The following is a 24074-nucleotide window of genomic DNA, read 5'->3' as shown; positions in this document are numbered from 1 at the left end:
GGCAGACACTCTTATGTTTGAGCCACTCTGCCAGACACATATAACTTTAAAAACAGAAGAACTATATGAAATATGACTATTCATTTTCAAGGTCTATTCAAATGCTTGGTTAGCACCCTAAGTATATTCATTATATAGTTAACCCCTACACATTTTGTAGGAATCCACATCATATCAACTCAGCCAATTATTAATTTCAAAATTATATCACATGGGGAAAAAGACATACTTAAAACAGAAGGCCAGGGTTCTGACTCTGACTTGCTTTGAGGCTATGAGAATTCAGACAAGCTGTTTAATGTCTTCTGAAATCAAATTTCTAATTCATAACATGAGTGGCTTAATTAGACAATTTTTTAAGATCAAATCTTCAAAAATTTTCTAAGATTTCAAATTTAAATTTCTCACATATAGTAATGATTTCATCATTTTTTAAAATGGAGACGTAGAACGGTCATGAAAATAATGCTATCATTTCATGATGTTACTTGTTTACATTAGGAAAAAAGCCCTAGTTCTTCTGTGTACCTGAAAACCTACTAGTAAGGATATTCTTTCTCTAGTCTATGAAAGGAAAATGAAAAGCCCTGATTATGTACCAACAGTGGGCATAGTATGACACATTTATGTAACTAGGTTACAAGAATATATTTCTGAGAGTCTGAAAATAGATTCTACATATGAATGAGATCATGAAGTGTTTTTCTTTCTGTGTCTGGCTTAGTTCACCTAACATAATGTCCTCCAGTTTTATCCATCTTGTCACAGATTGTAGAATCTTCTCTTCTTTTAAAGCTGAATAACATCCTGCTGTGTGTGTTCTATATCTTACAATTCCTTTATGAATTCATAGGCCCACAGTTATTTTCAGCTCTTGGCTATTGGGAACAACGGCACAATGAAGACAGGAGTGGCAATATTGAAGTTACTGATTTCACTTCTTTTGGGAATAAATGCACAAGAAGGATAGCTAGATTATATGCTAGTTCTATTTTTCATTTTCTGTGGGACTTCTATACTGTTTTTCCCAATGGCTGGACCAATTCTCATTCTCATCAAGGGAATGATATACAAGGAATTCTTTTTCTCTACATACTCACCAACACTTACCAGTTGACTTCTTGGCAGTAGGATGCTAACAAGTGTGAAGTAACATCTCACTGCAATTTTGATTTGGATTCTTCTGGTGATTTAATGACAATTAGTGATGTTGAGCATCCTTTCATATATTCTTTGCCAATTCACATGTCTTCTTTGGAAAAATGTCTACTCAGGTCTTTAGCCGATTTTTTAAATTGGGTTACCTATGAAGGATTTTTGTTTTGTTTTGTTCTTGCTGTTGAGTTGTATGAGTTAATGATATATTTTGGATGATAACCCCTTATCACATAAATGGTCCAGTACTTAGGCTAATTTAGCAGGGCTTTGTCTAGCACAGCCTCAGCAGTTTCATACCTGGTGGTCAAGTGTATCCAATTCAAAAGAAATATATCTACATGCTCATACAACCCAGATGTCCAATGTAGCTCTCATTAGTAACAAAGCTAACATGCTGGTTCCCTTCTGCTGAACTTTGTAAGTTTCAAATTATTCTAAACATAATCAGCATAGAGGAGTAAAACTAATTTGGCACCCTAGAACCATAGTAAGGAGTATATCAAATGTTTTTTATTTTTCACTCATTTGTTCATTTTCTATTCTACCAATATTTGATCACTAACTAATGAAAAAGACAGACATACTACTATTCTCCATGTGTCTACCAGGAGAAAACTGACAAAAACAAGTAGAGAAATGAATAAAAGAATTATAGTTGCGATAGAATAATGGCTCTCCTAAAATGCCCACATCCTAATCCCCAGAACCTACGAATATGTTTTTAAATGGAAAAGAGGAATTAAGATTGTAAAACAGATGGGAAATAATTCTGGATTATTCATATGGACCCAATATAATCACAAGAGTTCTTTAAATGTTGACAAGGGAGGCAAAAGGCCAGAGTGAAAATAATACAACACAGCAAAGACTCAACTGGCCCCTGCTGGCATTGGATAGAGGAAGGGCCCAAAAGCCAAGGAATGCTGGTTGCCTATAGAAGTTGAGAAAAGCAAAGGATTGGATTATGTTCTCGAGCTTCTAGAAAGGAACACAGCCCTGCTGGTGCCTTGACTTTTGTTCAGTTAAAGTCATTTCAGACTTCTGTGTATGAGAATAGATGATTCATTCATTTCGCTTTAAGTACTAATTTTAGAATAATTTTCTTAACAGCAGCAACAGATAACTATAGTAGTAATAAGTGCTGTGCAAACATCTTTATTCACACTGGGCTAGAATCTGCTTCAAGTGAGATGGATGCACTATTGTGCGTGGGGGTCAGGTGAGCTGATGAGGTGTTTTAACAAATCTCAGTTTTGATGCTTTGTAGGAGGTCCACATACCTTCCTGCTGTCCACATGCCTCCATTAAGAATATTTTTTTAGCACTTGATATTTTTGGCAGAGTAACTAGAGCCTGGGAGATAATTAAATAAGGATAATTTCAGGATCCCCTCCTTCCCTTCAAATGACTAATTTTAAAGCAAAACCTTTACAAAATAAAATTAATAAGCTTAATTTCTTGCTTATAAAATGTACCATCATACTTTCATCATTTGTCTTGATTTGGTATTCATGTAAAAATTGTTATGTTTGAAATGATGTTCTCTCTTGAAAAATATTCCTATCCATTTCTGATTATGAAGTATACAAAATTAAAAAGAAGTTATAGACAGTTGTCATCATAGTAGTTAATTTTAGGCAAATAAAAGTAAATTCTAAAATCTTATCCGAAGTTTTAATTACAAATAAATTCTATTTAAATTAGGATGTGGGATTATTTTAAGAATGCATGATGACATATGGTCAGGGGCCCTGAAGGTAAGAGTATCTATAGTCCATGAGAGCCTCTATCCCTCCCTGTTATCTTCATGGTGACCAAAGATTTAACTTCTCTTCCATTATCAGCCTGTTCCCTGATTACAGCTGAGTTTTTGACTCCCTGTCTAATTACCTATGAACATGCTGGGAAATGAAAAAAGGATTGAGCCAGCAGGTGCACACGAATCACTTCTTTAACCTTCTTCTATTCTGGTCTCTGATATATTTGCCTTCCACTAAATCCCATTCCTAAGTCACTTTCCACCTTTGGACGGCAGGAAAAAATGCTAAGGTGCAATAGAATACTTGACTAGAGTCAAGCATCTTGTGTTCTTATAGTGATATGATATCTGATGACCAGGGGAAACTTTCCATATCTCTTGGGATCTCAGTTCTTTATGTCTAATGGAGAATTTAGTCCAAATAATCTCTAAATTCTAAAACATCTGTTTCTCTTACAATACTATGTCTTACTTGAAAACTATAGCAGAAATCTTCACGTTTGATACTTCTTATAGCTCCAAGTTTACCAGAAGAGATTGAAACTATCTGGAATTTGAAGGCAGAATGGGTTAGTGAAGCCTATGTAGCTAGTATGCAAAGTGATACTCCAGTGTCTCATCTTCCCTACAATTTACCATGACTTAGTCTTTTTACTTTTATAAGGTCCCTTTTTTTGAAATCTAAAAATGCTATAGTCCAATTAATGGAGTTACCTAAAAGAGTAATACCCTGAGAGGACTGTTTTTTTTTTTTTTAATTTTCACAATAATTTCTATTTTTTTCTTTGTGAATACTATTTTCTTCTTTTTTTTAATTTTTATTTTATTCATATGTGCATACAATATTTGGGTCATTTCTCCCCCTTTCTCCCACCCCTTCCTTTACCCCACCCTCTCTCTCTCCTCCCCACCCCCTCACTACCTGGCAGAAACTATTTTGCCCTTATCTCTAACTTTGTTGAAGAGAGAGTATAAGCAATAATAGGAAGGACCAAGGGTTTTTGCTAGTTGAGATAAGGATAGCTATACAGGGCATTGACTCACATTGATTTCCTGTGCGTGGGTGTTACCTTCTAGGTTAATTCTTTTTGATCTAACCTTTTCTCTAGTTCCTGCTCCCCTTCTCCTATTGGCCTCAGTTGCTTTAAAGTATCTGCATTAGTTTCTCTGCGTTGAGGGCAACAAATGCTACCTGAGAACTGTAAACTGTAAGCCTTTCTTCCATAATGTAGACAGGAAGAACTTCATCGGCAGGACCACATTATCTGTAGGACTGTGTCTGGCGGGACCTATAATTCAGGCTCCGTGATCATGGGAAAAACAGTATCCTAACTAAAGGCAGCTGTAAAAGTTCTAAATTGCATTTAGACATGGTTAGAGGCGCAAACACTTTATAAGTGAAAACGCTTATTTATTTCAGTTTGTAACAAGCCACTGTGAATTTCAAAATGAACCATCACTGATGGTCCTATTGGACCATCCTCTGGCTTGGAGCTACCTTGTTAAAATCAAGGTTTATTTCAGATTTCAATGTTAATAAAAATTATTTCCTTTTAGTATATCTTTCCCAGAAAGATGTAAGATTACAGATAAGGGTTTTAAAAAAGAATGTGCGAAAGAGTAAGAATAAGTTCAGGAGCTATTTTGAACAGAAAGTGATCAATTTCCCCTGCAAAATCTCTCTGCAAGTGTTGGTGTCACTAGAATGGCTGAGGGCACCATTATAAACAATGCCAGTTAAAATTAAATGGCTTCATACCGCTCATGCTCCTTTTGATTTCCCAAATTCTTAAAGAATTAAAACCGTGCATGTACATTTCATTTAATTCTGTTCTACTTTTATCTCCAGTGTTGGGTTCTGAAACAGACAAGCTTAATACAAACCACAATAATCTTTCTGTATTGCTTATAGTACTGGGTAATCTCTTCTTGAACTCATGAAATAGCAAACATCGCTTTACACTTTCCCTTTTATTTTCTCAGTGATAATTTTTTTACCTTTTCCTGAAGTTTACCATAGCATTGGCATATACAAGTAAAGATATTTTGAGATAATTTCATGTTAGGTATCCTGAGGAAATAATTTCCTGACAATTAGAGTCCAACAAGGAGCTCATTATAGCTATTATATAGGAAAATAACCCTCAGTAGGAGAAAAGCAAGTAATCACCATTCAATTGAAAAGCTGAGATAAATAACTGATAGCCATGTCTAAGGTGCTTGATTAGAATTTTCTGAGCTTTGATAAACTCATCATCAAAAGCAGGAGCTTTTTGTCTTTCATGAATTCTAAGATTAAAAGGAAGGAATAATGAATAACACTGACTACTTTTTTATACGTAATAAATACATAACTGGAAAACTGAAGCTATAACTTTCAGTTTCTAAACTGAAAAGAAGATTTCACTAGGAGGTGAAGGGTGTCTCAGAGACCCTGAAAAATAGATAATTATCATTTTATACATTAAAAATAAAGGCATTATTAATGTGAAAATTGTTAAATATATTCATGGACACTGATTTTGTGCAGAGAAACATATTCGCATACGGTAACTAATTGGGAAGGTATACATACGCAGTAACTAGCTGGGAAGCTCTACGTACCTTACTTATGTTACATTGGCTACTACCAGTTGGGAAGAGACTACAGATGCATGGTGCCCAGATGGATCTGAGGGGTGGGGAGCATTCTCAAAGTCAAGCCTAATCTCATATGCAAGAAAAGTGACCCTAGTCTTCAGCCTTCATGACAACTTCTTTACATCTTGTTTCTCTTAATGTTTAAATGAAAGAAAGTGCCTTTATTCATAGTTGAAGTTATTGTCTTTGGCTTTTTTTCTTTTCTTCTTCTGTGTCAAAAGTTGTTCCTAACTCATGAGTCCTACAGAACAAATGTTCATTTAAGGGTGTAAATGGGAAATTCCTAGGGCTACTTCATAAATATCCTAAGAGGATCTTTTGTAGTCCTAAAGAAACATAAAATACAAACAAGAGACGTAACAGTATTAACAGGCAGGCAGGTGAGATGGCTCTTCCTGCACCAAGGTTGCAGCTGCTTTTAAGGTAATGAGAGTTCGGGTTGTTAAAACTGTAGATTTTGAGGCTTACAATAGTTTTAAGTGGACAGAATTCCTTTAGATAAGTTTAGGAGGTATGAAAAGAGCATTGGGAAAATATTTAGGAACCTACTCTGACACTTTGTCCTATATGGGCCAGCATTATCCTCCACCCTGGAACTTTTATGAGTGAAGTGTACTGGGAATGTCACAGGCTTCAGAACTACGGAATGTAAGTCACATCCCAAGGCAATAGCTGGAAAACCTAGGGCAAACAATCGACCTTAACTTCTCCAAGACTCAGTCCCTTAGCAAGTAACAAAAGGAGCAACAATCTACATAAGGTTGAACAAGGTGACCATCATATTCCCTTAAACTCCTATAAATACGATGGGCTTCTTCCAGATTGTTGGCTTTTGATCTTCCTTTCTTGGAGCATTTCCTTTAGAAAACTTTCAATTGAAATTTTCTGTGCTCAGTGCCTGTAAAATTTCTCCTTCACACTCTAGAAGTATAATCATAAAGAAAGAGTTCCTCTATTTTCCAGTCTCTGTGGGAGGGTAGGAGCCTAACTTAGAACAAGAACCAGTCAGTAAACAGTAATATTGACTGACCTCCTATCCAAAATCCTTCCTAGTAGCTCACCTTGGTGCTTTGTTTCAATAGAGTTGAATTCAATCTTTCTCCTTTGCTGAAATAGTCTTAACCCCTAATGCAATCTTGAATAAATCTTCCTTTACTGTTTAAGCTGTCAGACTATTTCCTCCATAAGGTTTGTCATTAAAAATTAAAGTAGCATATATAAAATAGTCAATATTGTGTATAGTGGTTTCTCAGTAATATTACTTTTTCTCAATTCTCATCTCTTTCAAGCCACAGAATTCTCTCAATAGAAAACCCTGATAATTCTAAATGCGTCATTTCAAAGATTAGGTATTGTGGAATTATATGAAAATTTTCAAAACATAAAATAAAAACCTTTATGTTTTCTTTTCATTGTTTTGTTTTGTGGACAAACAGAACCAAGAAACATAACAGCAAATTCTACTTCCAGCATTCACTGAGCTGGCTCCAATGACTTGCACATTAATGCCATTCACAATGATAGGGCTTTGACAGCTCTGTCCTGGCCAGGTCACTCACCGTCTCCAGCCCCAAGAGCACTGTCCTCAACACAAATTCCAAGCAGAGACTGCAAATATTATGTCCCCAAAGCCAAAATGCAAATTTCCTCTTAGGAGCTGATCAAATCCTGAAGCAAGACCATCTGAATGTCATCACACCAGGAGGATGGACATGACATATCCAGCAAGTATCAAATGTAAAATCTTCAAGCTCATTTTTGTATAAATGTTCTCTGGAGTTAAACTACAAAAACCCTTCCAAGTGGTCTCTGAGTACAATGAATAAAGTAAAAGTCATTTTCATTTTCATTTTCATGAATATAAAAATGGCTTCTTCCCTTTTTATTCTTCACTGGGATCACTTGTAAAGCCATCTGAAGCCCTTTTTTTCCTTTTATTTAATCATTTTTACATTTACTTACATGTGTATACAAAGGTGGGCTTGTCAAGAGTGGGATACGAACTGAAGCCATTTTTTTTATCCATTTTAATTAGACTACATTTCTCTGAACTTTGCTGCATGACTGTTAAAGAAGAATGATGAAAGGAAAAATGTGAAGTTTTAAATAAATGAGTTTTTAAGGTGCCTTTTCTGTTATGCTATAACACTACCACTTCAGTCATGGCCCCCAGCCCATAAGAACTGATTTTATGCTATTGCATTTAGGATAAAATAATCTGCCATTATTTTATTTTATATTTAGTTATTTATTTCACACTTACAGATGGACCATTCTCTAAATAGTATTATGATTTCAATCCTGGTGATACACTAGAATCATTTGGGTGATTTTAAATCTGCTGATGACTGAGACCACTTGAAGAGATTCTCATTTAATTGGGGCTCAGTGTGTATGGCTTCCCAGGATATTCTGATGTGCAGGCAGGATTGAAATACATATTGTATGTATGAGAAAACAAAGAATTAATGTTCATGAATTCTAAAATATTCCTGAGTACAGCGGTGTCTCTACTGTAAAAGTGTTAAGATGTTTAGAACACGTATTCTCAGATTTGCTTATCTCTCTGTCTGGACAGTGAAACCTTGCTCTATTTGATGCGATTAGACCACACTTTATTGGAAACCTTAAACTCTTTCAGATTTGCAGTGCATCCCTAGACAAGATAAAGAAGAAGAAGAGCTTCAAGTAAATGGAATGCTTTTCCCACACTCGTGGAAACCCTGTCCCCACCATCACTATCTGCTTCCAAGAACCAAGGTTGGTCAGAAAGTCTTCCTGTAGGAAACACTGTCTACTCTGAATTTAGAAGCATCCTAATCCCTCTTCACCTCCTTCATGTTTTTGCTTTTTATGTCTTCTTTGAGAAACTCCTTCTCTATCAGGTTCTCTTAAGAGAAAGATTTTTATATTTCTTTTGAATTCAGATGTTGACAGTGGAAACACACACACACACACACACACACACACACACACTTCTGATTGTTTACCTAACTTGTTTTAGAAAAGCCTTAAGGTACCTTAAAGTAATACTGTTACCAAAGCAGGGAAAGAGATCAGAGGGGCGACCTCAGCTTCCCAGTTGCCACACAAAATCACATGGAACTCAAGATCCATGATGAAAAGGGGCCTCGCAAAAAGGAGAGTCTCACAAGTTAGAAGTTTAACAAGGGTTTACTTTAGTAAAACAGGATAAAATTGGGCGCTAAGTGAAAGGGACCAACAATTCCTGTTTTCCATGCAGGAAATGGGAGTGAAGATTCAAAATGAAGCTCCTTTTTCTTTTTGGCTATACTGTGGTTTGTACTTGCTAGGTGGGTGTTCTACCACTGGAAACTCCAGTCCAAAAGGGTGGTTCTTATCTGGGGTTTTTATGCTTTCTGAGCTGGTGGGGTCTGTTTAGAGGTCATGTGGGCTAGTAGTCCTTGATCATTAGAGACAGTGGTTCCAGGTGGGCCTATTACTCAAAACATGTCCAAGATGGCTGCTGTCTATTAATCTAAAACAGGAAGATGTGATCTAAGCACAGGTGAGTTTCAGGTGTTTCATTTGCCAGGCATGACCTCCAGTTTTCTCTCTCTAGGATTTTAAGCTTCTTAACTTCCTAAAGAAGGCAGGTTCAGACAGCCCCTATATGTCTCCCTATTCTTGTAACTTAACATTTAAAAGGAGGGGAGCTTGCTGGTCTGTTGTTTTCAGTTTTTACTTCCTGGTTCTGATTAATTTTTGAGTTTCAGCCTTTTAATATTTTTATTTTTAATTTCCCTGTCACCTCAGCTATCTATCCTGCCTCAGTCTATTCTGCCAAATCCAGTTGTTTCCCTGTTCTTTAAAGGATCAGTGTACATCACTTAATCAGCAGCTATTCATGTTCGCTTTAGGTTACAATCCAGAATAAGCTTTTCTCGTTTCATGGGTTAGGAAGTTTCTGAGGAGTACTCTTTGTAATTATAAGCTAAGTAAATATCACACTTCTAAACTATTAATAAGGGAACCACATATGTAAAAGCAGTTTTTTCAAATTTCATCACAATCTCCTCAAACATTGTAAGGAACAATACATTAAATAAAAGTAACAGAAAAAGCTATAAAAATAGGAAGTGGCAATTGATAAAGCATTTTACCCCTGATAGTCCATTCTATGAATTTAGTCAACAAATATATACTGAGATAGCTGAGATCTCTAATAGACCCAAGTCTATATACAGGTGAACCCCATAATCATTAGTCTGTCCTGGCATCTTGACACTGTTGCTTCCCCTTGATCTAATTTCCCCTAGGCAATCTTATTACGTACTCAGGGCCCAAAGGCTAATATTGTCTTCTAACCCTTTCAGTTTACTGATAGTATTATTTTCCTGTAATAAACTTTACTATGTTGAGTATTACTCAAATTCTTCTCTTGCAGGAAGAGCTCATTATGCTGGCCAATTTTAAAAAGAAATAAGCAATTAAAAATTTGAACTTAAAAATTGTCCAGAACACAATGTAATAAAGTGGAGTTTATAGACTTAAATTAACGTGCAAAGGCTTTAGTTATACTTTACCTCTTAGATTTAGATTAAGACATTTATTTTATTATTATTTTTTAATTTGAACAATCTACTTTACTTTGACTTACTTAACGTGGAGAAAAATCTGCTTTTTGTTCCCAGGGATTAATTCGGCTGATAAGGGAGATTTCTGAGACAGGACTGCTGTATAAATGCTCCCATGAGGATGAAGCTTTTGGTTAGGTTTCTATTTATTCACTGAATTGCATGCATTTAAGACCCTCTCGCCAGGCACCAGTGGCTCACGCCTGTAATCCTACCTATTCAGGAGGCAGAGATCAGGAGGATTGCTGTTTGAAGCCAGCCTCGGCAAATAGTTTGCATGAACCTATCTCAAAACACCCTTCACAAAAATAGGGCTGGTGTGTAGCAGGGAGCAGGGCCAGAAGAGAAACAGACAGGCTGTGTTCTGATAATAAGGCAGGGGGAAGGGATGGCAAAGCAGAGAGAGAAAATTTAAAGACTTGAAACATGAAAAAGGTCACATAGCACTGGGGAAATTAAATAGCCAATGAAGTCACATGTAGCCATATGTGTGTTTAGCTTTGCTTTTTGCTTCTGTAACCTGCTTGCGAGGGTATATAAGGTGAGATCTCTTTGTTCTTGGGGCTCAGCCTTTGGACACGAATTGCTGAGTCTGTGCCAGCACAACAAAATGTTGCTTCCTGCTAAACTGCCTCAGTGTCCCGTATTTCAGCTTGAGATTCCCACAACATTCCTTGGGGACTCCTTGCCAGGATTGCGGAGATAGTGATTTGCCACCTTCCTTTTCACTGGGGAGCATCCCCTGGAACTCCAGGAGAAGATCCCACCAGGTGCCAACAGAGAGTTTGATCTGGAGTGGAATTCATCCTCCTAGCGAGTTGGGGGTGAAGTCCTTGGATGCACAATGGAACCTGTGAGGTGCAGGAACCAACCTGGAAGCACCACTCATCAGACAGATAAGAAGGCTGTTCAAATTCAGGCCTGCCTCAGGAGGCAGAAGAGGAGACTGACCACCACCCGGAGACTGCTAGCAACCACCTTTTGGGGTGAAGCCGTGTCTCTCAGGTTCAGGGAGTGGGGCAGAAATACTGCGCTATGAAAAAGTGTGTAAGACACCTCTGAGAGTTAACGGGGATTTGAGCTTTTCCCAGGAAACAGTCATAACTGAGATTAAGGGATGGATAACAAAAATTCAGTTCCAAAGGGGGAAACTTCTAAGAGAACAGATGCATCATCCACTATTCCACCAGACAGCCCTCTGGATATAATTTAAGAGTTTACTCTTTTTTTTGAGAGTGCACTTGTGTGTGTGTGTGTGTGTGTGTGTGTGTGTGTGTTTGTGTGTGTGTGAATTTGCTTAAAGAACTGGGCAAAATTTAATTTGCTCCTGGGATTCCAGCTATTTTATGTGCAGTTAATTTGGCATTTTTTTTTCTGGCATACTTAATTTATAAAACTTTTATTTGTGTGTGTGTGTGTGTGTGTGTGTGTGTGTGTATGTAAGCATCTTCAAAATGGTTCTTAAACTGCTGTTATAAGGTTAAAGTGACATTCAAGGTAAAAATACCAGGGTGTTTATTTTAAAGATCTCTATTGCAAACTGCTTAAGCTTTTTTACATATAAATATGTAATCATCTTGAGGATGGTTCTTATTATAAAGTAAATGTAAAAAATACTTACTCTGTTCTACTGCTACTTTTTTTTTAATTTTATTATTCATATGTGCATACAAGGCTTAGGTCATTTCTCCCCCCTGCCCCCACCCCCTCCCTACCACCCACTCTGCCCCCTCCCTCTCCCCCCCACCCTCTCAATACCCAGCACAAACTATTTTGCCCTTATTTCTATTTTTGTTGTACAGAGAGTATAAGCAATAATAGGAAGGAACAAGGTTTTTTGCTGGTTGAGATAAGGATAGCAATACAGGGAGCTGACTCACATTAACTTCCTGTGCGTGTGTGATACCTTCTAGGTTAATTCTTTTTGAGCTAAACTTTTCTCTAGTTCCTGGTCTCCTTCTCCTATTGGCCTCAGTTGCTTTTAAGGTATCTGCTTTAGTTTCTCTGGGTTAAGGGCAACAAATGCTAGCTAATTTTTTAGGTGTCTTACCTATCCTCATATCACCCTTGTGTGCAGTCGTTTTTATCTTGTGATCAAACTTCAAGCCCCTTGTTGTGTTTACTTTTGATCTAATGTCCGCATATGAGGGAGAACATATGATTTTTGGTCTTTTGGGCCAGGCTAACCTCAGTCAGAATGATGTTCTCCAATTCCATCCATTTACCAGCAAATGATAACATTTTGTTCTTCTTCATGGCTGCATAAAATTCCATTGTGTATAGATACCACATTTTCTTGATCCATTCATAAGTAGTGGGGCATCTTGGCTGTTTCCATAACTTGGCTATTGTGAATAGTGCCGCAATAAACATGGGTGTGCAGGTGCCTCTAGAGTAACCTGTGTCACAGTCTTTTGGGTATATCCCCAAGAGTGGTATTGCTGGATCAAATGGTAGATCAATGTTTAGCATGTTAAGTAGCCTCCAAATTTTTTTCCAGAGTGGTTGTACTAGTTTACATTCCCACCAACAGTGTAAGAGGGTTCCTTTTCCCCCGCATCCTCAACAACACCTGTAGTTGGTGGTGTTGCTAATGATGGCTATTCTAACAGGGGTGAGGTGGAATCTTAGGGTGGTTTTAATTTGCATTTCCTTTATTGCTAGAGATGGTAAGCATTTTTTCATGTGTTTTTTGGCCATTTGAATTTCTTCTTTTGAGAAAGTTCTGTTTAGTTCACTTGCCCATTTCTTTATTGGTTCATTAGTTTCGGGAAAATTTAGTTTTTTAAGTTCCCTATGTATTCTGGATATCAGTTCTTTGTCTGATGTGTAGCTGGCAAATATTTTCTCCCACTCTGTGGGTGTTCTCTTCAGTTTAGAGACCATTTCTTTTGATGAACAGAAGCTTTTTAGTTTTATGAGGTCCCATTTATCTGTGCTATCTCTTAGCTGCTGTGCTGCTGGGGTTTCATTGAGAAAGTTCTTACCTATACCTACTAACTCCAGAGTATTTCCTACTCTTTCCTGTATCAACTTTAGAGTTTGGGGTCTGATATTAAGATCCTTGATCCATTTTGAGTTAATATTGGTATAGGGTGATATACATGGATCTAGTTTCAGTTTTTTGCAGACTACTAACCAGCTTTCCCAGCAGTTTTTGTTGAAGAGGCTGCTATTTCTCCATAATATATTTTTAGCTCCTTTGTCAAAGACAAGTTGGTTATAGTTGCCTAGCTTCATAGCTGCGTCCTCATTCTGTTCCACTGGTCTTCATGTCTGTTTTTGTACCAGTACCATGCTATTTTTATCGTTATTGCTTTGTAATATAGTTTGAAGTCAGGTATCGTGATACCTCCAGCATTGTTCTTTTGACTGAGTATTGCCTTGGCTATTCGTGGCCTCTTGTGTTTCCATATAAATTTCACAGTAGATTTTTCAATCTCTTTAATGAATGTCATTGGGATTTTGATGGGAATTGCATTAAACATGTAGATTACTTTTGGGAGTATCGACATTGTTACTATGTTGATTCTACCAATCCATGAGCATGGGAGATCTCTCCACTTTCTATAGTCTTCCTCAATCTCTTTCTTCAGAAGTTTATAGTTTTCCTTGGTGAGGTCATTCACATCTTTTGTTAGGTTTACACCTAGGTATTTGATTTTTTCTGAGGCTATTGTAAATGGGATTGTTTCCATACATTCTTTTTCAGTTTGCTCATTGTTAGTGTATAGAAATGCTAATGATTTTTCTATGTTGATTTTATATCCTGCTACCTTGCTATAGCTATTGATGATGTCTAGAAGCTTCTGAGTAGAGTTATTTGGGTCTTTAAAGTATAGGATCATGTCATCTGAAAATAGGGATATTTTGACAGTTTCTTTACCTATTTGTATTCCTTTTATTCCGTCTTCTTGCCTAATTGCTCTGGTTAGGAATTCCAGTACTATGTTGAATAGGAGTGGAGATAGTGGGCATCCTTGTCTGGTTCCTGATTTTAGAGGGAATGGTTTTAATTTTTCTCCGTTAAGTATAATGCTGGCTGTAGGTTTGTCATATATAGCTTTTATAATGTTGAGGTACTTTCCTTCTATTTCTAGTTTTCTTAGAGCTTTTATCATGAAATGGTGTTGGATCTTATCGAAGACTTTTTCTGCATCTATTGAGATGATCGAGTGGTTTTTGTCCTTGCTTCTGTTAATGTGGTTTATTACGTTTATTGATTTTCATATGTTGAAGCACCCCTGCATCCCTGGGATGAAGCCTACTTGGAATGTCCTTCTTTATCTCGTTTGATCAATGTAGGTTTGAAGTCTACTTTGTCAGAGATAAGTATTGCTACTCCTGCCTGTTTTCGGGGGCCATTTGCTTGGTAAATCTTCTTCCAGCCTTTCATCCTTAGCCTATGCTTATTTCTGTTTGGGAGATGGCTTCCTGTAAGCAACACATTGTTGGATCTTCCTTTTTAATCCATTTCGTCAAGCAGTGCCTTTTGATGGGTGAATTAAGTCCGTTAACATTAAGCATTAATACTGATAGGCATGAGGTAATTCCTGTCATTTAGTTGTCTTAGTTGTTTGAAGTTTTGATTGTGTGTACCTAAGTTGAGGTTACTCTCTACTGTCTTGCTTTTTCTTTTCCTGTGGTTTGGTGCTGCCTGTCTTTTCATGGTTAAGTTGAGTTTCACTTTCTGTGTGCAGAATCCCTTGAAGAATCTTTTGTAGTGGTGGCTTTGTGGTCACATATTGTTTTAGTTTCTGCTTATCATGGAAGACTTTTATTGCTCCATCTATTATGAATGATAGTTTTGCTGGGTAGAATATCCTGGGGTTGAAATTATTTTCATTCAGTGCCCAGAAGATCTCACCCCACACTCTTCTTGCTTTTAATGTTTCTGTTGAGAAGTCTGCTGTGATTTTGATGGGTTTACCTTTGTATGTTATTGTTTTTTCTCTCTTACAGCCTTCAATATTCTTTCCCTAGTTTCTGAACTTGTTGTTTTAATGATGATATGTCGTGGGGTAGTTCTATTTTGATCCGGTCTGTTTGGTGTCCTGGAGGCCTCTTGCATTTGTATGGGAATATCTTTCTCTAGATTTGGGAAATTTTCTGTTATTATTTTGTTGAATATATTACACATTCCCTTCGCTTGCACCTCTTCTCCTTCTTCGATGCCCATGATTCTCAAGTTTGGTCTTTTGATGGAGTTGGTGAGTTCTTGCATTTTCTTTTCACAGGTCTTGAGTTGTTTAATTAATAGTTCTTCGGTTTTTCCTTTAATTACATTTCATCTTCTAGTTCTGAGATTCTGTCTTCTGTTTTTTCTATTCTGCTGGATTGGCCTTTCGTTTTGTTTTGCAGTTCTGTTTCGTTCTTTTTTCTGAGGTTTTCCATATCCTGGGTGGTTTCCTCTTTAATGTTGTCTATTTTTGTCCTGAGTTCATTTATCTGTTTCTTCATCATGTTCTCTCTTTCACTTTGGTGTTTATACAGTGCTTCTATGGTTTCCTTTATTTCTTCTTTTGCTTTTTCAAATTCTCTATTTTTGTTGTCTTGGAATTTCTTGAGTGTCTCCTGTACATTTTGGTTGGCCCTATCCAGTATCATCTCTATAAAATTCTCATTGATTACCTGTAGTATGTCTTCTTTTAAATTATTTTTGTGTTGTTCATTGGGTCCTTTGGCATAATTTATCTTCATTTTGTTGGAGTCTCGATCTGAGTATCTGTTTTCTTCATTCCCCTCTGGTTCCTGTAATAATTTTTTGCTGTGAGGAAACTGGTTTCCCTGTTTTTTCTGTCTTCCCATAATTGTCTTTGGTGTTGTTACTGTCCCTGTACTGTGTGCAATTAAGTATTTTCTAGCTTGTAATAATAACAATGGTAATATTTAGAATGGAAAGGTGAGCAGAGATGGAAAGCAAGAAATTAAAGGGAAAAACAAATAAACAGACAAGAAGGAGTAAGCAGAACAGGGAATCAGGCAAGAAAGTTTCAAAGGTATAAACAGGGAATGTTAGTGTACTATTTGACAGTAAGCTGAACAGGCACTACAGAGACAGAGAGAGGATTGAAAATAAAAAAAAAAGATAAGACTAAAAATAAAAAATAAGTAAATGAAAGAAATATATTTATAAAAATAAAATAAAATAAAATGAAAAATAGAAAATTAAAAAAAAACCAAAAAAAACCCAGAAAACCAAAAAACCTCCAAGTTCAAAAGCAATGAAGTTTCAGTCTTAATAATTTGGGTGTCTGTCTCAGTCTCCAATCCTGGAGATGGTGCCTCAGATGTTGTTCTGTAGTTGTCTCATCAAAGGGGATGCATAAAGTAGAACAAAACTACAAACACACACACAAAAACCCCACCAAGTGTCCCAAGTTCAAATGCAATATAGTTTCAGTAAGTTTTTCAGCATGCAGGTGTAATTTGGTTGTTCTCTCATCAAAGGTAGGGAGAAAAAGAAAAAAAGAAAAAAAAAACAAAAAAAGAGTCTGGAGACAGTTCTGAGAATGGTATCTGCAGCTGTGGCTTGCCTGCCTGCTGCTGTCAGCCTGCTGTTGCTGGAGGCATTATTTATGCAGATCTCTGGGTTGAGCTTAGCACTCACCTGGCCCTGCAGGCTTTGTTTATTCAGAGTTCTCCTGTGCGTGAGCCTCTGCTCAAGCTTTCCCCTTTCCAAGCACACTGGAGAATGTGAGACTGCACTTGCTTTCTCAGGCCTGCATGTTTATTTACAGTTCATGTGGGAAGTGGGTCTTCCTCCTCTCCTGTGCAGTTTTCCTCCCACCGCCACTTTTACAAGCTTTCCCGCTCCTGATTACTGGGTGGTGCTGCTGCTCCTGCCAGCCTCCATGTTTGTTTACAGCTCACGTGGGAAGTGGGTCTTTCCCCCCTCCTGTGGAGTTTTCCTCCCTCTGCCACTCTCACAAGCTTTCCAACTCCTGGTTGCTGGGTGTGCACCCTGCTCCCGCCAGAACCTCTTCTGTCTGCCTGGCTTGTTTATTTACAGTTCTGGAAAGGATTCCCTTCCCCCAATCTTAGGTGCTCAGTGCACCCCACCCTCTTTGCCACGTGTCTTTATTGTTCTTATTGCTTATTACTCAGTTTCTCTTTTTTCCCGGGGTGGAGGTCGGTCTGTCCAGGGGGCTATGCTGCTCTGGCCCAGGGTTGTCTGTGGGAGTACTGCAGTACCACAAAGCTCAACTTGTCCACGTCTTCCCAAGCTGTCTGGGCGTGGGCGACTTGTTTCTCCATTTAACATGAAGTGGAGATGCTCTGCTCCAGCTGGAGGTGTGGAGGGGTCAAAGTTTTGCCTCTTCTTGGTGATTTTGCCTGCAGTGTGTCTCCAGTGTCTCTCCAAGATTTCACTATAGGAGGTTCACTTTCTGCTTCCTCCCTCTAGCTGCCTTCTTGGAATCTCCTCTACTGCTACTTTTAAGAAAACAGGTTTTCAAGCTTATTTCAATCAGGTCTCACTAGGATGCAGGGGTTTACACTCTGGCTTAGACCAGAGGAAAAAAAGCAAAAAGAAAAAAAGGGGGGCCCACAGTCTGCAGCAGGCATCTTAAAATCTGGGTAGTTAAAAATGAACTTAGCCTATTTCATTCTGTCATAAATAAAATCTGGGATTTAATTCTCTCTTATAATACATGGGTCTATTAACAATTGGGCTTTCTATAAATTGTTTTTATACAAAAATAATTTTAAGGTTGCTTTCTTTCTTTTTTTCATACAGATATAAGATTCTAAGTTAAAAGGTTTTATGAGTTATTTTCAACATGTAACAAATTATATATATATTCACACACATATATAGTATTAAAGATATGGTTTTTAAAAATAAAAGGTTAAAAAACAATTTTAAATTAAAAATATGATAAAAACAAACTCCTCCAGAGTATACAAAATAAGTTGTTTTAAAGGTACCGAATAAGTTGTTATAAAGGTACAGAATAAGTTGTCATAAAAGGATGAAGCTTATAAATGCTATGTAAGTGATTGAGTTGACTAAAATCCAGTTACATTAAATGTTTTGTAAGGTCAAAATTTAATGTACTGGTATTAAACTAAAACTTAATTCTCTAAGCTCATAACATCAAAACTATCTTAAAAATATTGTTCTTAATAACATTCACAAAAACTGTCTTAAATATAGTTTTTGTTTTGTTAAGATAACTGTCAGAAATTTTAATAAACAAGAGTTTATTAAAACACAGAGAAGGAAGAGACAGCTGCGCACAGGGAGTACTGCTATACTGATATGAGGGTTGAGACAAATTTACTAATGTAAAGCAAAGTGAAAAACAAAAAAACAAAGCCAAAGTACACCTTCCAGATAGGATAAAGAAATAAAAACTCAAAAAGAAGCACTACTCTGGTAGTCAAGATGTCCAGTTTTTATTGGAGTGAACAGAATGGAGCTAATCCTTCCACATGGCAGGCAGAGGGAATTTTTGGCCTGGGATGGCCAGATTGGGCTTGTTATTTTAGGAGACCTCCATTGATTACAGGTTGGTAGGATCCTGCTGTATGTCATGAGCCATTTGTTAAATATCAACAATCTGGGATATGATCACTTATCAACATCTAAGCCATGATTCTTGGCCATTAGGTTTCCTAACTCCACATGACCTGTATTCTCTGGTGATTTTTGTTAAGGTTTTAATTACTAAGGTAACTACGTCATGTTCATTTAAGATTTGGTTTATGTTGGGGTTAACAGTGAGGACAGCCATATTAGGCCCAGACTCCCTCCCCCTTGCAGATGGTTTACTGGAAACTCCCCACCAACCCCAAAGACTGACAAAGGGACAACTGTTAACCTTTATCTCCCCAGATGGATGCCATGGACAGTTGAGAAGACAGTGACCTAACTACAATCTGTCTTTCTTGGTTGCCCAGCAACAGTATCCCTTAGAGATCTTTCTGGCAGTTTTCCACTAGCCCCCTATATCTAGCCCAAGCCTTTGTAAGGAATGGGCTCTAGCTCTCTTGCTGGGGTCCCCCTCCACAGGGCTCCTACCTAAACAATAAACCCTGTACTGGTGTTTCAGCCATCTCTCTGCTTCTTCCATTCTCTTATTTTCTAACAGTTTATATAAAATTTTCTAGATTACCTCATCGTTAAACACCTGTTATCTTGGGTGATTTATACAGTTGGTACCCTATATGTGTCTGTGACTGGGCTATTTGGGTTTATTAAAACTGTTATCCCCTCCCCCCCACAACTGATAAAAAATCTAAGGTTTTACTTCAATAACAACTAAAATAATATGTATATCTAACCTCTATAGAGCTATGATGCTATTGCTGGTAACTTATACTAAATATATTTATGTTTTTCAAGTATGTCAAGCCTTCTAAAATACAAAGTTGAGATGAACATGGTAACAAAAAGTTAATGGTACTGATATACTCTCTGTTAGTTGGTAAATTGTCCATCAAAATCTTAAGTTTCTTAGGTCTGATCCTTCTGGGGCATTTATAATCAAGTCCCTAAAAATGACTCTAATAAGTGCTTATGTGTCAACCAGGTTAGCTTTTTAGACACCTGCTTTTGTTGGATGTTGTTTTGTATTGGCCTTGTCTAAAAGCCCATTGCCTAAGGGCTACTCCTTCTAAGCCTCTTGGTTGCTTAAATTTGGCCAAAAGGGTCTAGTTGGCACTGACTCCCACCTGATCTTCTTGTTATTTTCTCCCCACCCCCCCATATGGGACCATGACCAACCAAACAAAATCCAGTTAAAAACAAACCCTCACAACGAGGAAAAAAATGACCAATCAATAAAGATCTTCAGTGTACGGCCATACCACCCTGAACTCGCCCAATCTCGTCTGGTCTTGAAAGCTAAGCAAGGCCAGGCCTGGTTAGTACTTAAATGGGAGACAAATCTTCAGAAGAGACTGCTCAGAGACAAGCAGTTTGGAGATAAGGGGAGAAGGCTGCCAAAATTCAAATGGAGTCACTCATGCCAGACCTTTCAAAAATAACCAAGTCTGAGAGGATTGAGGAAGTGGTTCTTACACTCATGTGGCCAACTGACATTGAAGCCTTTCCAGACACAAACTCAAAATTTTAGATGGGGTCTTCTACTTAGAGACAAAATGACTATATTCACTGGCTTTACACATGTCCTTTGATACTTAAAAATGGTGGTTTTAACTTTTTTAAACAATGAGTTTCCTTGGACATAAATACTGATAGTATATTGTTGCCATGGTAATTCTACTCAGTTAAAAAAAAAAAAAAACTAAAGATACTGTCTGGGTAAAAGAATAAAATGTCCAACCATTAAAACCCCATTAGAGAGGCCCTTTTGTTGTTCTCTTGTCTATCCCCACTACAGTTAAAGTAACAAAAATTGCTCCCTGGATCCACCACAGCCGAGTAAATCCAGCCTCTCCCAAGTGAGAGTGTGTCTCTGACTCAGCCTCACCATCCAAGATCACCCTCGGGAACACCTGCACCCTTCCTCAGCAGGACTCCGCTTCCCAGGAGACAACAGGGGACCGTGAACAACAGGATGGCAGCCCTGCTCTAGCCACTCTGAAAGCTGACTAGTCTACACATGGAGAAAGCTCAAACATGGGATGCACCCCTGCTCTTCTCTACACACTTGGACTCTCTTACCTTTTGGGTTGTACAAGGTTTTTCCCATGTACTAAATGTTATAAGAGAGCTATTGCTGGGACCTCCACACAGCCATACTTTGAATCATGTACTCACCAACAGGTCAGATGTTAAATCAGCTCATATACTCCCAGATTAACGAGGTTACTGATAAAGATACTAAAAGTCCCATAATAAAGAAAACAATGCAGACTATATTTGTCATAAATGCAAAGTGATGGGTCTTATCCTAGGAGCATGCTTAATATTACCCTGCCTGGTCCCTAAGGTATTGCTGTCTATTAGGACCATTATAGAGGCCACTATAAAACAAAACAAAACAAAACAAAACAAAAAAACCAGCTGCCCATATAATGATGCTATGAAAATACAAACCCCTAGATCAAGATGATGCTCTTTGACCCTAAATGGGTCTGAGCATCAAAGAGGGGAATGATGTAGCAGAGAGGAGGATTGGAAGAGAAACAGATCAGCTGTTTTCTGATAATGAGGCAGGGGAAAGGGATGGCAAAGCAGGGAGGTAAAACCTTAAGAATTGAAACACGAAGAAGTTTACATAGCACTGGGAAAATGAAATAGCCAATGAAGTCACATGCAGCCATATGTGGGTTGAGCTTTGCTGTTTGCTTCTGTAACTGCTTGCAAGGGTATATAATGTGAGACCCCTTTGTTCTTAGGGCTCAGTCTTTGGATATAGTCTGCTGAGTCTGTGCCAGCACAATAAAATGTTGCTTCCTGCTAAACTGCCTCAATGTCCTGTATCTCAGCTTGAGATTCTTACAACAGGTGGAGTGGCTCAAATTTAAGCCCCAGTACCACAAAAAAAAAAAAAAAAAAAAAAAATCAGACCCTCAGTATCAGATTCAAAGGTAAAAATAAAAAAATTAAATACAATTTTCAGCTGGAATCATACCAATGGTGTTCTTAAACTATGCTAAACCTGTCTGCTTGCTAGAATAAACACCAGTTATATGTGTTTTCCTCCCTTTAAGGAAATTCTAATAGTATTTTATTGGTTATATGCAGCATTTACATCAAGTTCATTTTCTCAGTCTAGTGACCAGAAGCCTGGTGTTCTGTTTCTGGTAGAGTGTCTGTCATATTATCATTTCCAATTCATTTCCAATTCATAGAATGGACTGATCCTTTAAAGAACAGGGAAACAACTGGATTTGACAGAATAGACAGAGGCAGAATAGACAGATGAGGTGACAGAGAAATTAAAGACAATAAATATTTAAAAAGTCACACTTTATCTAGAGATCTATTGTTCCAAGAGCTGTTTGTTGTTCACCCACTTTAGTCTTGATAAAGTCTTTGTCTTAGGTGGTACAGCACCTGCTTAGGAAGCAAGAGGCATAATGTTAAAGCAAGTACTGCCAAAAAAAAAAAAAGTGGGGAAGTGTTTGTTAATCTTTAAGTGTGTGGGGGATTTAAAAACATCTTGTGATATTTTGTGACCTTGATGAGCTATTTTGATTTTGAGGGAGGCTTGTTACTTGTGAGTTGGAAAGTTTAATTACAACGTTTGCTCTCAGAGACATTGTAATCTTTTCTTTGTGATCTCCTTTTCTGGTGGTCACTGCAAGGTAAACACCTGCTACCTAAAATTTTTCCCTCCTCAAAGTCCTCAAAGACCTAGAAGAATCCTACATTTTAGGTTCCCTTTGCATGACTACTATTTATCAAAAACATTTTCATTTATTTATTCTTTTTTAATTGACAAAATTTTATATTCCTTGGAACATGTGGACATTGTGAAATAACTAAATGAAGCTAGTTATTTGAGTTACCTCAAATATGTATCTTTTTTGTTCTGACAGCTTATGTTTTAATTTGTTATTTTACCTTATTTTTTGCTGAGCAGTGCCTGCATGTAACTATACTTTACATTAACTCAAATTTTCTTGATTATTTCTTCCTGTGCCAAGATTCTAACTCATCAATATGTAGCAATCTCTTTTCTATAAAAACTGCTTGCTTTAAGTTAAAAGAAATCTAACATTACAGTGGATGAATTTGTTCAAGTTTATTTAGCCTATAAGGTCAACTTACAACTTGTAAAATGAAAGGATTGCATTTAATCATTGTTTAGTTCCTTCAACTCTAATACCTTATGACAGACATTGCTAACTTAGAGAAGAAATAAATTTAAAAAAAATTTCTATTTAGTTACTTGCTTTCCAGGTACATTTTTATGTTTTGTTTTGTGACTTTTCAACCTGTATTGTACTCATTTTATAACATTTATTTTATGTGAGGAAAGGATTTAGATAAATGGTGGAAATATACAGAACAAGATTAATGAGACAAAAACATTATTTCTTGATGGGGCCACATGAGCCAGGCATGGCAGAAGTGTCAGCATTTAGAGTATTTGGCTGGAACAGTATTATCAGTTTTGGGCCTGCTGGATAAATAGGTTTGGAAGGGTTTTGTTAGAACTGCTAAGCCTAGAGTTAAGAATTTTAAAAGAAAATAATCCTAAGTCTTAATTGTGATTACCTGATGAAAGGAGGGTTTCTCCATTGGCCACAAGCAGAATGAAGTAGACACTCAGGTAGGTGACTGGACAGGTGGCAACTGCAACCCTCAGAACTGAGAGGAGAGCCACTGGGAATGATTTTATAAACGAAGACTTGGAAAAAATTGAAATGATTTGGATAAATGCAAGGAAGGAACTGGAAAAGCTAAATACAACTGAAGTTGAAAATCTGGGTAATCAGAAAATTCACTGGGAAGTCACACTGAGCAGCTTTGAAATATTAATTCATTATAATAGCTGAAAATGTCTACTTAGGAAACATTATGTTAAGAACAGAACTCCTGTTCTATATTTTAAATAGTAAGCAAAACATAGTTCTTATTTGATACAACTGTGAAGTTTTAAGAAGGAGGTAAAAGAAATCCAATTACTCTGTGTTTGTTATTAGGAGTGACTTGAATTAGTAGAAAACAACAGTACCAGATGATATTTTGGACTATTATTGGCACTAGTCATCACCTTATTCTTAAGTCTAAGTCCCTCTGGTCATACCTTTAGTTCTCAATCCCTTTGAAAGGCATCTCACTGAAATATGAATTCAAATACATTACACACTTTGATTAAAGCAAATCAATAGTTAAGCCTTTGTCAGTTTTTTTATATTATCACTGTTTCAACTATAAGCATAGACTTTTTTCTTTTAAGCAAAAGCTTGATGAATGTTTTTAGATTTATAGATAAATTTATATAGGTGCTACTATTACACATTAGCAGAATTAAAACTCAGTTGCTCTTGTCAAA

The sequence above is a fragment of the Castor canadensis genome, chromosome 6, assembly GCF_047511655.1.
Source record: "Castor canadensis chromosome 6, mCasCan1.hap1v2, whole genome shotgun sequence".
Classification (NCBI taxonomy): domain Eukaryota; kingdom Metazoa; phylum Chordata; class Mammalia; order Rodentia; family Castoridae; genus Castor; species Castor canadensis.
This window is presented reverse-complemented; position numbering follows the sequence as displayed.